The sequence below is a fragment of the Scyliorhinus torazame genome, chromosome 24 (genome assembly GCF_047496885.1).
Source record: "Scyliorhinus torazame isolate Kashiwa2021f chromosome 24, sScyTor2.1, whole genome shotgun sequence".
NCBI classification, from domain to species: Eukaryota; Metazoa; Chordata; class Chondrichthyes; order Carcharhiniformes; family Scyliorhinidae; genus Scyliorhinus; species Scyliorhinus torazame.
In genome coordinates, this window is record NC_092730.1 from 44,218,297 (window position 1) to 44,235,261 (window position 16,965).

Here is a 16,965-nt window from a genome sequence, read left to right on the forward strand (position 1 = left end):
GCATCCGACCTCGAAGCAGCATCGGATGCCAGGAAGATCACATTATTTGTCTCCACTGCGGGGGACCATGTCATCCACATCTACAACTCCCTTACGTTCGCTGCCGGCGAAGACAAAACAAAATTCAAAACAGTCCTGCTGAAGTTTGACAGCCACTGCGACACTGAGGTGAATGAGAGCTTTGAATGGTACTTTTTCCAGCAGAGGCTTCAGGGTAAGAATGAACCTTTTCAGTCCTTCGTGACCCATCTCTGCATCCTAGCGCAGTCATGTAACTATGACTCGACGGTTGATTCCATGATCCGGGATCAGATCGTTTTCGGGGTCCACTCCGATTCCATTCGGCAGCAGCTCCTGAAAGTCAAACAGTTGACCCTCTCAGTTGCTATCGAGACATGCGTTATCCATGAGCATGCTAAGAATCGTTACTCCCACATCAGGGCAGCAGAAACTGCAAAACTGGCCTCCCACGAGGCGGAACGGGTGCAGGCCATTGTTCAAATGCAGGGCCTGAGCATCGAGGAGAGTGGTCACTTTGTGCGCTTTTCCCAGGTCCCTGCGCAGGTGCGCCATGACCGAGTGGACGACGAGGCCGAAAACACGACTGCACAGGTGCGTACGTCGACCGACCGTACTGCGCATGCGCGATGGCGCACGGAATGCCCTGCCATCGGCGTCATGACATCTCCGAATTGTGGCTCCACCCACTTAAAGCGGAAATGTCCGGCAAAAGGACGCCGGTGTCTACAGTGTGGCAAGCTTGGCCACTATGCAGCCCTTTGCAGATCTGCTCCACCGCTCAGCAGCCAGCGATCCCAGCTGCGGCGCCGAAGTGTCCGCTCGATACAACAAGGCATGCCAGATTCCGATCCCGACAGCCCAACAGACCCTGATGCTGAGTGTGTCAGGTCCCCATACCGGGTGGGCATCATAACTACACATGCGCTGCCTTCCACCACAACGAGAAACGCCTCTCGATCCTCAGTGTGGATCGACGAGTGGTGTGCTGTCCACACAATTAATGAAATGAAAACGAAATGAAATGAAATGAGACAAGGCTTGCATCCGATTCAAACTTCACACCGGCGCATCAGCGAACCTCATCTCAAAATCCGGCCTCGACACCATGCGTGCCAGACCAAGCATTCTTCCACCGGCCTGCCAGTTCCTTGACTACAATAGCAATGGCATAGCTGCCACTGGTTCCTGTCAACTAGGGTATCCAACAAGGCGATCAAGGCAACACTGTGGTTTGAAATCGTCGGGCCTGAGAGAGCGTCCCTGCTCGGTGCTCGAGCTCCTGAACCTGGTTCAGCGAGTCCACGCCACGTCATCATCACCGGCGACGGCCTCGCCAGCAAGTTACAAGCCTATTTATATTCTCACTCACACCAAACGGAAACAAGTCGCTATTTGTCAGCAGCACACCTGCCTTCTTCTTTATTAGTAGCAAAGTTTTGCTTTCTGTCTGATCCGCTCCTTGTTTTTCAGCTAACCACAGTACAGTCAGTGAACTTGTCTGTGAAAGCAGCACGGGAAGCAACTGTGGAGAGAGATTGCAGTCGCCAGAATGCAACTCTCCAAATGGACACATCACGCCGTTCAGATCTTAGACTTTCAATACCTTCGTCTGAGGAACAGGTGGAGCGGGAAATCGGACCTTGTTGATTAGAGCAAACTGATCAATGCAGCAATGAGAAGCTCCTGAACCACCAGCGGTTTGGACAAAGATGGCACTCAGATACAGGACTCTGGCTGGGTTTCAAAAGTAGGAAGAGCATATCTTGTTTGAAATGAAATAACGATGAAGATAGACTTTAAGTCGATTTGTGCACGGATCTTAGATTCGACGACGACGCATCAGGATGGCCGAGCGGTCTAAGGCGCTGCGTTCAAAACGCAGTCTTTTCTGGAGGCGTGGGTTCGAATCTCACTCCTGATGTTGCCTTTTACTCCACGAGGTTAAATTTCTCCAGCCAGATTTTCAACCTCAGGAAGATCCAATACCTCCCTATCAATGGAAAAGCGTTGGTCTCAGGACATGAGATTTCTGCTTAAATATGCACAGCAAGACCCCACCGGCAAAAGCCCAGTTCATGACTCGATAATCTGCTTCAGTGACTCTGGTTGAGGAATTAATATTGATGCCAAGAGAAGGGTAAAATTCAACAAAGAACAAAGAAATGTACAGCACAGGAACAGGCCTTTCGGCCCTCCAAGCCCGTGCCGACCATGCTGCCCGACTAAACTACAATCTTCTACACTTCCTGGGTCCGTATCCTTCTATTCCCATCCTATTCATATATTTGTCAAGATGCTCCGTAAATGTCCCTATCGTCCCTGCTTCCACCACCTCCTCCGGTAGCGAGTTCCAGGCACCCACTACCCTCTGCGTAAAAAACTTGCCTCGTACATCTACTCTAAACCTTGCCCCTCTCACCGTAAACCTATGCCCCCTAGTAATTGACCCCTCTACCCTGGAGAAAAGCCTCTGACTATCCACTCTGTCTATGCCCCTCATAATTTTGTATACCTCTATCAGGTCGCCCCTCAACCTCCTTCGTTCCAGTGAGAACAAACCAAGTTTATTCAATCGCTCCTCATAGCTAATGCCCTCCATACCAGGCAACATTCTGGTAAACCTCTTCTGCACCCTCTCTAAAGCCTCCACATCCTTCTGGTAGTGTGGCGACCAGAATTGAACACTATACTCCAAGTGTGGCCTAACTAAGGTTCTATACAGCTGCAACATGACTTGCCAATTCTTATACTCAATGCACCGGCCAATGAAGGCAAGCATGCCGTATGCCTTCTTGACTACCTTCTCCACCTGTGTTGCCCCTTTCAATGACCTGTGGACCTGTACTCCTAGATCTCTTTGACTTTCAATACTCTTGAGGGTTCTACCATTCACTGTATATTCCCTACCTGCATTAGACCTTCCAAAATGCATTACCTCACATTTGTCCGGATTAAACTCCATCTGCCATCTCTCCGCCCAAGTCTCCAGACAATCTAAATCCTGCTGTATCCTCAGACAGTCCTCATCGCTATCCGCAATTCCACCAACCTTTGTGTCGTCTGCAAACTTACTAATCAGACCAGTCACATTTTCCTCCAAATCATTTATATATACTACAAAGAGCAAAGGTACCAGCAGTGATCCCTGTGGAACACCACTGGTCACAGCCCTCCAATTAGAAAAGAATCCCTCCATTGCTACTCTCTGCCTTCTATGGCCTAGCCAGTTCTGTGTCCACCTTGCCAGCTCACCCCTGATCCTGTGTGACTTCACCTTTTGTACTAGTCTACCATGAGGGACCTTGTCAAAGGCCTTACTGAAGTCCATATAGACAACATCTACTGCCCTACCTGCATCAATCATCTTAGTGACCTCCTCGAAAAACTCTATCAAGTTAGTGAGACACGACCTCCCCTTCACAAAACCGTGCTGCCTCTCACTAATACGTCCATTTGCTTCCAAATGGGAGTAGATCCTGTCTCGAAGAATTCTCTCCAGTAATTTCCCTACCACTGAAGTAAGGCTCACCGGCCTGTAGTTCCCGGGATTATCCTTGCTACCCTTCTTAAACAGAGGAACAACATTGGCTATTCTCCAGTCCTCCGGGACATCCCCTGAAGACAGCGAGGATCCAAAGATTTCTGTCAAGGCCTCAGCAATTTCCTCTCCAGCCTCCTTCAGCATTCTGGGGTAGATCCCATCTAGCCCTGGGGACTTATCTACCTTAATATTTTTTAAGACACCCAACACCTCGTCTTTTTGGATCACAATGTGACCCAGGCTATCTACACCCCCTTCTCCAGACTCAACATCTACCAATTCCTTCTCTTTGGTGAATACTGATGCAAAGTATTCATTTAGTAGCTCGCCCATTTCCTCTGGCTCCACAGATAGATTCCCTTGCCTATCCTTCAGTGGGCCAACCCTTTCCCTGGCTACCCTCTTGCTTTTTATGTACGTGTAAAAAGCCTTGGGATTTTCCTTAACCCTATTTGCCAATGACTTTTCGTGGCCCCTTCTAGCCCTCCTGACTCCTTGCTTAAGTTCCTTCCTACTTTCCTTATATGCCACATAGAAGATAATTCGTCTTCTCTTGTAAATAGTCTGGCAGGTTGGATTGTTCACATCCGTCCAAGTGGGGAAGTTGGGGACTCGGTTTCTATTGTGATTCATTGCTCGATAAAGCTTTATTTCCTTATTGGCCCCCTGTGAGTTATTACTGGATATCGTTCTATATCTATATTGCCCCTCTATGGGGTACTGCTGGATAACGTTTCCCGAGCAGCTTTGACTAAGGGTCATCTGGACTCGAAACGTTAGCTCATTTCTCTCCCTCCAGGTGCTGTCAGATATGCTGAGACTTTAAAGCATTTTCTCTATGGTTCCTATGTGTGAGCTTTACAATGTTGTAATGTGTCATGCTGTCTCTTTCATTCTTGGGACTAATGTCGGGATGAGACTGCAAGAAGGTTTCTGATAGGTATTTGCTGCAAAGCAAACAGGAACGTGTGTTATGTTTATTTTTGGCGTGAGGGAGAATGTAAATAGCAGAGAATACCCTCGATTCCTCGACCTCGGTCTAATGGCCCAGCAGGCTCCCGCTGCGGCACTCTGCTCCTTAAACCAGGAGCTACAACATTACTGCCCTGCGGTAACCACACAACTATTCACTGCCTCATTTTTTTCTTTCAACAAGAACACACGTTTGAGCACACTGATTCTGGTCAGCATAGTTCAGATAATTCAGTTTCGTGCTGAATGGTTGTTCTGTGAAGGTGATGTGATTTCTTCTGTGACGTAGTTCTGATGGGAAAGTGGGGAGTGACTGGAATCACCTTTATAAAATGAAGTTCGGGGCGGCAGTTTCATCTCTCTGGGAACATTGATCACGCAGTTACAGACTTCCTCAAACTTTGCCTCAAATCCGACCACAAAAATGATGAGCACCGAGCAGAGTGGCGCAGCGGAAGCGTGCTGGGCCGAGAACGCAGATGTCGATGGATCGAAACCATTCTCTGCTATTCATATTCTCAATCACAACAAACGGAAACAAGTTGCTATTTGGCAGCAGCACATCTGCCTTTTTCTTTATTGGTACCAAAGTTTTGCTTTCAGTCTGATCCGCTCTTTGACACCTGTTCTTCAGCTAACCACAGTACAGTCGAGGTGACTGAGTTGAATTCTCCCAGAACACTCTTCTGCCGCCTCGACTGGATGAACGTTCACCTGATTGGACACTGGAGGGGTTCTTCGGCTCCTTGTCTGTGAAAGCAGCACCGGAAGCAGCTGTGGAAAGAGATTACAGTTTCCAGAACGCAACTCTCCAATTGGGTACTTCACGTCCTCAGATCTTAGACTTTCAATACCTTCGTCTGAGGAACAGGGAGAGCGGAAAATCGGACCTTGTTGATTAGAGAAAACTGATCAATGCAGCAATGAGAAGCTCCTTAAACACCAGCGGTTTGGACAAGAATGGCACTCAGATACAGGACTCTGGCTGGGGTTCAAAAGTAGGAAAAGCATATCTTGTTTGAAATGAAATAAAGATGAAGACAGACTTTATTCGATTTGTGCACGGATCTTAATTCCTGCGTCAATGCATCTGGATGGCCGAGCGGTCTGTGGCGCTGCGTTCAGGTCGCAGTCTCTTCTGGAAGCGTGGGTTTAAATCCCACTCCTGATATTGCCTTTTACTCCACGAGGTTAAATTTCTCCAGCAAGATTTTCAACCTCAGGAAGATCCAATACCTCCCTTTCAATGGAAAAGCGTTGGTCTCAGGACATGAGGTTCCCGCTTAAATACGCACAGCAAGACCCCACCGGCAATTTCATGTCTCGATAATCTGCTTCAGTGACTCAGGTTGAGGAATTAATATTGATCCCAAGAGAAGGGTAAAATTCGTCTTCTCTTCTAAATAGTCTGGCAGGTTGGATTGTTCACATCCGTCCAAGAGGGGAAGTTGGGGACTCGGTTTCTATTGTGATTCATTGCTCGATAAAGCTTTATTTCCTTATTGGCCCCCTGTGAGTTATTACTGGATATCGTTCTATATCTATATTGCCCCTCTGTGGGGTACTACTGGATAACGTTTCCCGAGCAGCTTTGACTAAAGGTCACCTGGACACGAAACGTTAGCTCATTTCTCTCCCTCCAGATGCTGTCAGATCTGCTGAGACTTTAAAGCATTTTCTCTGTGGTTCCCTATGTGTGAGCTTTACAATGTTGTAATGTGTCATGCTGTCTCTTTCATTCTTGGGACTAATGTCGGGATGAGACTGCAAGAAATTTTCTGATAGCTATTTGCTGCAAAGCAAACAGGAACGTGTGTTATGTTTACTTTTGGCGTGAGGGAGAATGTAAATAGCAGAGAATACCCTCGATTCCTCGACCTCGGGCGAATGGTCCAGCACGCTTCCGCTGCGGCCCTCTGCTCCTTAAACCAGGAGCTACAACATTACTGCCCCGCGGTAGCCACACTTCTATTCACTTCCTCATTTTTTTGTTTCAACAAGAACACACGTTTGAGCACACTGATACTGGTCAGCATCGTTCAGATAATTTACTTTCGTGCTGAATGGTTGTTCTGTGAAGGTGATGTGATTTCTTCTGTGCCGTTGTTCTGTTGGGAAAGTGGGGAGTGACTGGGATCACCTTTATAAAATGAAGTTCGGGGCGGCAGTTTCATCTCTCTGGGAACATTGATCACGCAGTTACAGACTTCCTCAAACTTTGCCTCAATACCGACCACAAGAATAACGAGCACCGAGCAGAGTGGCGCAGCGGAAGCGTGCTGGGCCCATAACCCAGAGGTCGATGGATCGAAAACATCCTCTGTTTTTCATGTTCTCCTTCCTCAGGTGAATGCAGAGGTCTGTTCCAGAAACACAGATATAGACAAATTCAAAGATACCAAACTTTTGTCTATATATGTGTTTCTGGAACAGACCTCTTCATTCACCCGAGGAAGGAGCAGCGCTCCGAAAGCTAGTGACATCGAAACAAACCCGTTGGACTTTAACCTGGAGTTGTAAGACTTCGTACTGTGCTCACCCCAGTCCAACGCCGGCATCTCCACATCATTCATATTCTCAATCACACCAAACGGAAACAAGTTGCTATTTGTCAGCAGCACATCTGCCTTTTTCTTTATTGGTACCAAAGTATTGCTTTCAATCTGATCCACTCTTTGACACCTGTTCTTCAGCTAACCACAGTACAGTCGAGGTGACTGAGTTGAATTCTCCCAGAACACTCTTCTGCCGCCTCCACTGGATGAACGTTCACCTGATTGGACACTGGAGGGGTTCTTCGGCTACTTGTCTGTGAAAGCAGCACCGGAAGCAGCTGTGGAAAGAGATTGCAGTTTCCAGAACGCAACTCTCCAATTGGGTACTTCACGTCCTCAGATCTTAGACTTTCAATACCTTCGTCTGAGGAACAGGGAGAGCGGAAAATCGGACCTTGTTGATTAGAGAAAACTGATCAATGCAGCAATGAGAAGCTCCTTAAACACCAGCGGTTTGGACAAGAATGGCACTCAGATACAGGACTCTGGCTGGGGTTCAAAAGTAGGAAAAGCATATCTTGTTTGAAATGAAATAAAGATGAAGACAGACTTTATTCGATTTGTGCACGGATCTTAATTCCTGCGTCAATGCATCTGGATGGCCGAGCGGTCTGTGGCGCTGCGTTCAGGTCGCAGTCTCTTCTGGAGGCGTGGGTTCGAATCCCACTCCTGATATTGCCTTTTCCTCCACGAGGTTAAATTTCTCCAGCAAGATTTTCAAACTCAGGAAGATCCAATACCTCCCTTTCAGTGGAAAAGCGTTGGTCTCAGGACATGAGATTCCCGCTTAAATACGCACAGCAAGACCCCACCGGCAATTTCATGTCTCGATAATCTGCTTCAGTGACTCAGGTTGAGGAATTAATATTGATCCCAAGAGAAGGGTAAAATTCGTCTTCTCTTCTAAATAGTCTGGCAGGTTGGATTGTTCACATCCGTCCAAGAGGGGAAGTTGGGGACTCGGTTTCTATTGTGATTCATTGCTCGATAAAGCTTTATTTCCTTATTGGCCCCCTGTGAGTTATTACTGGATATCGTTCTATATCTATATTGCCCCTCTGTGGGGTACTACTGGATAACGTTTCCCGAGCAGCTTTGACTAAAGGTCATCTGGATACGAAACGTTAGCTCATTTCTCTCCCTCCAGATGCTGTCAGATCTGCTGAGACTTTAAAGCATTTTCTCTGTGGTTCCCTATGTGTGAGCTTTACAATGTTGTAATGTCTCATGCTGTCTCCTTCATTCTTGGGACTAATGTCGGGATGAGACTGCAAGAAAGTTTCTGATAGGTATTTGCTGCAAAGCAAACAGGAACGTGTGTTATGTTTACTTTTGGTGTGAGGGAGAATGCAAATAGCAGAGAATACCCTCGATTCCTCGACCTCTGGCTAATAGCCCAGCACGCTTCCGCTGCGGCACTCTGCTCCTGAAACCAGGAGCTACAACATTACTGCCCTGCGGTAGCCACTCAACTATTCACTGCCTCATTTTTTTCTTTCAACAAGAACACACGTTTGAGCACACTGATTCTGGTCAGCATCGTTCAGATACTTTACTTTCGTGCGGAATGGTTGTTCTGTGAAGGTGATGTGATTTCTTCTGCGACGTTGTTCTGATGGGGCAGTGGGGAGTGACTGGAATCATCTTCATAAAATGAAGTTCGGGGCGGCAGTTTCATCTCTCTGGAAACATTGATCACGCTGTTACAGACTTCTTCATACTTTGCCTCAAGTCCGACCACGGAACTAATGAGCACCGAGCAGAGTGGCGCAGCGGAAGCGTGCTGGGCCCATAACACAGAGGTCGATGGATCGAAACCATCCTCTGCTATTCATATTCTCAATCACACCAAACGGAAACAAGTTGCTGTTTGTCAGCAGCACATCTGCCTTTTTCTTTATTAGTATCAAAGTTTTGCTTTCAGTCTGATCCGCTCTTTCACACCTGTTCTTCAGCTAACCACAGTACAGTCGCGGTGACTAAGTTGACTTCTCCCAGAACACTCTTCTGCCGCCTCTACTGGATTAACGTTCACCTGATTGGACACAGGAGGGATTCTTCGGCTGCCTGTCTGTGAGAGCAGCACCGGAAGCAGCTGTGGAGAGTTATTGCAGTCGCCAGAATGCAACTCTCCAATTAGATACTTCACGTCGCTCAGATCGTAGACTTTCAATACCTTCGTGTGAGGAACAGGTAGAGCGGGAATTCGGACCATGTTGATTAGAGCAAACTGATCAATGCAGCACTGAGAAGCTCCTTAAACACCAGCGGTTTGGACAAGGATGGCACTCAGACACAGGACTCTGGAAGGGGTTCAAAAGTAGGAAAAGCATATCTTGTTTGAAATGAAATAACGATGAAGATAGTCTTTAAGTCGATTTGTGCACGGATCTTAGTTTCGGCGACAACGCATCAGGATGGCCGAGCGGCCTGAGGCGCTGCGTTCAGGTCGCAGTTTCTTCTGGAGGCGATGGTTCGAATCCGACTCCTGATATTGCCTTTTCCTCCACGAGGTTAAATTTCTCCAGCAAGATTTTCAACCTCAGGAAGATCCATTACCTCCCTTTCAATAGAAAAGCGTTGGTCTCAGGACATGAAATTCCAGCTTAAATACGCACAGCAAGACCCCACCGGCAAACGCCCAGCTCATGACTCGATAATCTGCTTCGGTGAGTCTGGTTGAGGAATTAATATTGATCCCAAGAGAAGGGTAAAATTCGTCTTCTCTTGTAAATAGTCTGGCAGGTTGGATTGTTCACATCCGTCCAAGAGGGGAAATTGGGGACTCGGTTTCTATTGTGATTCATTGCTCGATAAAGCTTTATTTCCTTATTGGCCCCCTGTGAGTCGATTCCTCGACCTCGACCGCGAATAGCTCAACCACGTGCGGAGTGGCGCAGCAGAAGCGTGGTGGGCCCATAGCCCAGCAGTCGATGGACCAAAACCATCGTCTGCTATTTGTATTCTCACTCACACCAAAAGCAAACAAGTCGCTATCACCCAGCAGCACATCTGCCTTTTTCTTTATTAGTATCAACATTTTCCTTTCAGTATGATCTGCTCCTTGACACCTGTTCTTCAGCTACCCACAGTATAGTCGAGGTGACGAAGTTGCCTTCTCCCAGAACTCCCTTCTGCCGCCTCTACTGGATGAACTTTCACCTGTTTGGACACTGGAGGGGTTCGTCGGCTGTGAAAGCAGCACCGGAAGCAGCTGTGGAAAGAGATTCCAGTCGCCATGATGCATCTCTCCAATTGGATACTTCACGTCGCTCAGATCTTCGTCTCTCAATACCTTCGTGTGAGGAACAGGTTATAATGAAAAAATATATCATTTGAACCATGAATGTGAACCTGGAAAAGACAGAGATTTTAAATGAAAGGGAAAGGTCCCACAAAGGGTTAACAGCCGCAGGTTGTTTAAAATACAGATAGCTTCGCAGGCGTTAAAGAAAACAGATATGGACAACTCAACATGGTTTTAAAGTTAAAAAGACATTCAATCAATTTAAAATCTTAAGTTATATAAACGGGAACAGTATTTCACACTTCCCGAGAAGTGCATTATTTTACTGAACAATTAAAAAAGGAACAACCAGGATCTTAGGTTTAAATTGGGGGAGAAGGTTAAGCGGGAAACCTTGCTGACGCCACTTAAATATGAGACAACTGCTTTCCAGCTAAGAAACACATGAGGTGGCACGTTTATCCCATAATTTACACATTTTTGACGTTAAAAATCTTTTAGCAAATAATCAGGTCATAGGGTATAGGTCCAAGCCAGATAAGGTTAGAAATATAGGGGGCGACCTGCCGTTGACACCAGCTGACCAGTGGAAGTGCAGAGGCGAACTGCTTCGTTGGACACGAGTTCATATCCAGTATTTAGACTGAGAAAAAACATCACTAAAGACAGATATCAGGAAAGTTGCTGACGAAGCAACAAATAAATGTATTACCTGCCAAACAAAAGTATTACATGTCAAGCAGAATAAGCTAGTTCAACGACAGGGAGCTTGCATTAGCTACAGTCGGCAAGCAACAGTTACATTTCAATAAATGCCATGTAGAAACTAAGGCTGCGCAAAGGGCTATATAATACCTAATAATTCAGCAGCCAGCTCTCATAGCTGCCCTCGGTCATGGGAAGGACTGAACACGGAAGCCGAGCAGAACAGCGAATCCATCAGGAAAAAACCAAAAGTTACAGGAGATAATTGTCAAGGCAGACTTGAAGGTCGAACAACTGACCAGGAAGATGCAAAGAAAAGATCTTATTACTTTTCTGTAAAAACAGTGATTACATCTTTTAATTTGAAATTAAAACGAACTTAAATTGATAACCTGAAAGAGTGTTTATTAGAAAGTTTACTTTACTCTACTTAGAAAAGCCGGACCCGTGAGTGAAGCACCTGAGTGGAAAGTAAACAGAATCTTCTCTGAAGACATGGGTTATGCCGTGGGATAACATGAAACACTGGTTTGACCCGAATAGCGCCCACCTAAGTCTGCATAGGAGTCAGGGAGTGAGAATCCCTGTTCATCATTTAGAATATCTTGACCCTTTTCTGGTACAGGGGGAATTCTAAGAATAGTGGTGAGGTTTTAACTTCATGGCGCGCAACGTGGAGGGCTAGAATATTAGAAGTTTCTGGGTAAAGCGATGCTAGAATATTAGAAGTTTCTAGTTAAGCAGGTGGAGGTTTGAATATTAGAAGTTTCTAACCTACACAGGGAATGGAATATTAGACGATTCTAGTTCCCAAATAATTGTTAGAATATTAGAAGTTTCTAACTGGCACAATCAACCGCGATAGAATGGCGGGGCAGACTCGATGGGTCTAATGGCTTAATTCTGCTCCTATATTTTATGAACTTATCTTTTGCGCGACTTCGTGAGTTTCAAACTGAGGAGAAGGAACAGTTTCCAACTCAGAATTTATGCGCAATTAGGGCAGGGAGTGAAAAGTAACTTTCTCAGCTTTTTATTATTTGGCTTCACCATGGACAGCGTTCGTCTATTCACCGCCCGCCAAGCCCTTAATCAAAAGCTAAAACTCACAGCCTTTTTTCTATATCCTCATGAAGTGGACAAAACAGAGACACAACAGACACGTTACAGACAAGAATGGGATTTGAATCCACGTGTGCAGAGTACAATGGATTATTGTGCATCACCTTAACCATGTGGAACAACCCCTTTAGTTCATGGAACTTTAATATCTGATCTTGTCACAGACAAGTAGCCGAAGCACCCCACCAATGTACAATCAGGAGGACGTTCATCCACGAGAGGTGGCAGAAGGTAATAATGGAAGAAGTGAACCCGGTAACCTCGACTGCACAGTTGGTAGCCGAAGAAGAATTGTGGCAATGTGGAGTTAAGCCCCAAACACGTCTGCCGCCGTTCGTGCCTCCGTTCGTCCCTCCTCTAACGCAACTCGATGCAAGTGGCCTGACAACTTGGAATAGTTTGTCACATCAGTGATTGCAGATCCATCGTGTAAAAATGAATTCCACTTCCGAGAAACAATGGGCGAAAAATCGACGAGGATGGGATTCGAACCCACGTGTGCAGAGCACAATGGATTAGTAGTCCATCGCCTTAACCACTCGGCCACCTCGTCGCACAACTTGGCGCGTCAATACGTCTTAATTCGTTTTGCATCCATGAACTGATGGCAATTATTTGCCTCTTTCTATTCAACCAGGTATTCGACGGGGGAAATGCAGTGGTGGTGGTATAGTGGTGAGCATCGCTGCTTTTGAAACCATTGACTCCGGTTCGATTCCTGGCCATCGCAGTAATAGTTGAATCGGATGTTTTTGCGCGACATCCTGAATTACAAACTGAGGAAGACTGGTCAACTGTTTCTCATTCAGAATTCATGCGGATTATCTAAGTGAGGTGTTTAAGATGCGAAAAGGTGTAGATATTGTAGACGTGGAGTTGATGTTACCTGTTGTGCGGTAGTCTAAAACGAGAGGTCATCATCTTAGAATATGAGGCTGCAAATTTACAAAAGAAAAACTACTTCTCCCAAAGGGTTGTAATTCTGTGGAATTCACTTCCTCAGAGTGTGGTGGATGCAGGGACAGTGAGAAAGTTAAGGAGGACTTACAGAGACTTTTATTGGTAATGAGTTGAAGGGTTCTGGAGAACGGGCAGGACTGTGGTGTTGAGGCCATTATGTTTGATCAGGCAAGATCACATGGAAGGTTTTACGCCCAAGAGGCTAAATTGCATATCCCAGCTCCAATGTTATGAGCTCTCGGGAGGAGGTGTTCTGGCTGATATCTCAATCCATCTCTTGTTCCGTAACATTTCAGGTAGCAGATGATGAACATTTCAGTCATGATCGAATGGCGGGCAGACTCGATGGGTCGAATGGCGTAATACTGCTCATCTATCTGATGAATCTATCGTTTGCGCCGCTTCATGGCTTTCAAACTGAGGGAAAGAAATAGTTTCCCACTCAGAATGTGTGCGCAATTATGGGGGGGGGGGGAGTGAATTAAGTAACTTTCTCGTCATTTTCTAAAGTAGTTTCAATATGGAAAGTGTTCGATTATTCACAACTCCAAGCCCCAAACACTAAAAATCACAGCATTTTTCCATCACCCTCATGAAGTGGATCAAACAGAGACACAACAGATACGTTACAGACGAGGATTGGATTCGAACGCAAGTGCGCAGAGCACAAAGGTTTCTTGTGCATCCTCTTAACCACGTGGTACAACTCCTTTACTTCATGGAACTTTAATATCTGACCTTCTCACAGGCAAGTGACCGAAGCAACCCTCCAGTGCACGAACAGGAGGATGTTCATCCAGGAGAGGTGGCAGAAGGTAATTATGGGAGAAGTCAACCCGGTATCCTCGACTGTACTGTGGGTAGCCGAAGAAGAACTGGTGTCAAAGAGCGGTTAAACCCCAAACACGTCTGCCTCCGTTCCACCGTCCTCTAACCCAACTCGATGCAATCTGGCCTGATAACTTGGAATAGATTGTCACATCAGTGATTGCATATCCATCTTGGAAAAAGGAGGCCTACTTCCGAGAAAAGTGGATTTAAAATCAACGAGCATGGAACTCGAACACACGTGTGTAGGGCACAATGGATTGTAGTCCATCGCCTTAACCACTCGGCCACTTCGTCCCACAAGTACGCACGGCAATATGCCTTAATTCGTTTTGCATCCATGAACTGATTGAATGTATCTGCCTCCTTCTATTCCACCTGGTGTTCAAAATTGGAAATGCAGCGACGGTGGGAGAGTGGTGAGCAAAGTTTTCTTCCAAGCAGTTGTCCCTGTTCGATTCCCGGCCATTGAATCGGATGTTATCGTGCAACATCGTGAGTTTCAAACTGAGGAAGACTGGCCAACAGTTTCACACTCAGAATGTATGCGTCATTATCTAATTGAGGTGTATCAGATGCCAAAAGGTATGGAAAAAGTTGACGTGGAGCTGTTGCTTCCTCTTGTGGGGCATTCTAAAAGAGGAGGTCATGATCTTAGAATAAGAGATTGCAATGTGAAAAAAGATTTGAGGGAAAAATACTTATTCCAAAGGGTTTATGATTCTGTGGAATTCGGTACCCCAGATTGCGTTGGATGCAGGGAGAGTGAGTAAATTTAAGGAGGTTGTAGAGAGAGTTTTATTGGTAAGGAGTTGAAGGGATACGGAGAACGGGAAGACGGTGGAGTTGAGGCCAGGATGGGATCAGCCAACATCACAAGGAAGGTGTTAGGCTCAGGAGGCTAAATTGCCTACTCCCGCTCCGAGATCATGCGTTCTAGGGAGAAGGTGTTCCTGCTGATATCGCAATCGACCTCTTCATCTGTAACATTGTAGGTCGCAGATGGGGAAGATATCAGCCACGATAGAATGGCTGGGCAGACTCGATGGGTCTAATGGCTGAAGTCTGCTTCTTTATTTTATGAACTTACCTTTTGCGCGACTTTGTGAGTTTCAAACTGAGATGAAGAAACAGTTTCCAACTCAGAATGTATGCGCAATTAAGTCAGGGAGTGAAATAAGTAACTTTCTCACCTTTTTATAATGTGCTTTCAACACAGACAGTGTTCGCCGAATTCACCACCCGCCAAGCCCGTGAACCAAAGCAAAAAATCACAGCATTTGTACTTCATGCTCATGAAGTGGACCAGAGACACAACAGACACATGACAGACGAGGATGGGATTTGAACCCACGTGTGCAGAGTACAATGGGTTATTGTGCGTCTCCTTAACCACATGATACAACTCATTTACTTCAATGGAATTTTTATATGCGATCTTATTACAGGCAAGTAGCCAAAGAACCCCTCCAGTCTACAAACAGGAGGAGGTTCATCCTGGAGAGGTGGCTGAAGAGAATTATGGGAGACGTCATCCCGGTAACCTCAACTGTACTGTGGGTAGCCGAAGAACTTGTGTCACGGTGCGGTTCCACTGACAACGTATCCACCGGCACGTATAGTGACGAAGACTGACAGGTTCAGAATGTCTCTTACACTCTCACACATTACCCGAGAGTGACAGGAATCCCCCATTTACAAACGGGACCAGAGAAGTGCAGAGAGAATGCACCTCACTCCCACATACAACATGTTGACGGCTTCAACACAACCAAAATATAAGGATAGATCATCACCACATATTATCTTCTTCGAAATCCCGCCGTCCCAACTTTAATATAATAAAACAATTTTTATCAGTTGTGTCTCACTCTAACCTGTGAACTACGCTCTACCAGAGTGTGTTGACATCTACTGGCCACGACACAGAACCGCAACAGAGCGCGGGAGATTCACATGAACTGTCGGTGATAGAATGTGACCGGGTGGACGGAGAGGTGTTAGAAGTATGTAAAATTTAAACAATCGATATTCATGCATTTCCCAATGGAATTGGTGGAATTTGGAAGTGTTTATCTTGAGGATCAATTGAGCAGAGACTTTAAAGCATTTTATCTGTGCTTCCCTCTGTGTGAGCTTTGCAACGTTGTACTGTGTCATGCTGTCTCCTTCATTCCTGGGACGAGACTGCAAGAAGGATTCTGAAAGGTATTTGCTGCAAAACAAACAGGAACGTGAGTTATGTTTTCTTTTCGTGTCAGGGAGAATGTAAATAGCAGAGAATAGCCAGGATTCCCTGACGTCGGGCTAATGGCCCAGCACGCTTCCGCTGCGACACTCTGCTCCTTAAACCAGGAGCTACGATTTTACTGCCCTGCGGCAGCCACACAGCTATTCACTTCCTCATTTTTTTGTTTCAACTAGAACAAACGTTTGAGCTCACTGATTCTGGTCAGCAAATTTCAGATAATTTACTTTCGTGCTGAATGGTTGTTCTGTGAAGGGGATGTGATTTATTATGTGACGTTGTTCTGATGAGAAAGTGGGGAATGACTGGAATCACCTTCATAGAATGAAGTTCGGGACGGCAGTTTCACCTCTCTGGGAAGATTGATCACGCTCTTACTGATTTCTTCAAGCTTTGCTTCAAGTCCGACCCCAGAGAAAATCAACTACGAGCAAAGTGGCGCAGCGGACGTATGCTGGACCCCTAACACAGAAGTCGATGGATCGAAACCATTCTCTGCTATTAATATTCTCACTCACACCAAACGGAAACAAGTCGCTGTTTGTCAGCAGCACATCTACCTTTTTCTTTATCAGTATCAACGTTTAGCTTACAATCTGATCCGCTCTTTGACACCTGTTCTTCAGCTACCCACAGTATAGTCGAGGTGACTAAGTTGACTTCTCCCAGAACACTCTTCTGGCGCCTCTACTGGATGAACGTTCTCCTGTTTGGACACAGGAGGCATTCTTCGGCTACTTGTCGGCGAAAACAGCACCGGAAGCAG

At 46.1% G+C, this 16,965-nt stretch overlaps 2 non-coding genes across 2 annotated transcripts; one reads left to right on the forward strand and one right to left on the reverse strand.

Annotated features, from left to right (window-relative positions):
- The first annotated feature begins 1,859 nt into the window (after positions 1-1,859).
- Positions 1,860-1,942, forward strand: trnal-caa (transfer RNA leucine (anticodon CAA)). The gene has a single exon. It is a non-coding gene; the product is annotated as a tRNA-Leu (tRNA).
- A 10,692-nt stretch (positions 1,943-12,634) lies between these two features.
- trnas-acu (transfer RNA serine (anticodon ACU)) lies at positions 12,635-12,716 on the reverse strand. The gene has a single exon. It is a non-coding gene; the product is annotated as a tRNA-Ser (tRNA).
- Positions 12,717-16,965: the final 4,249 nt, after the last annotated feature.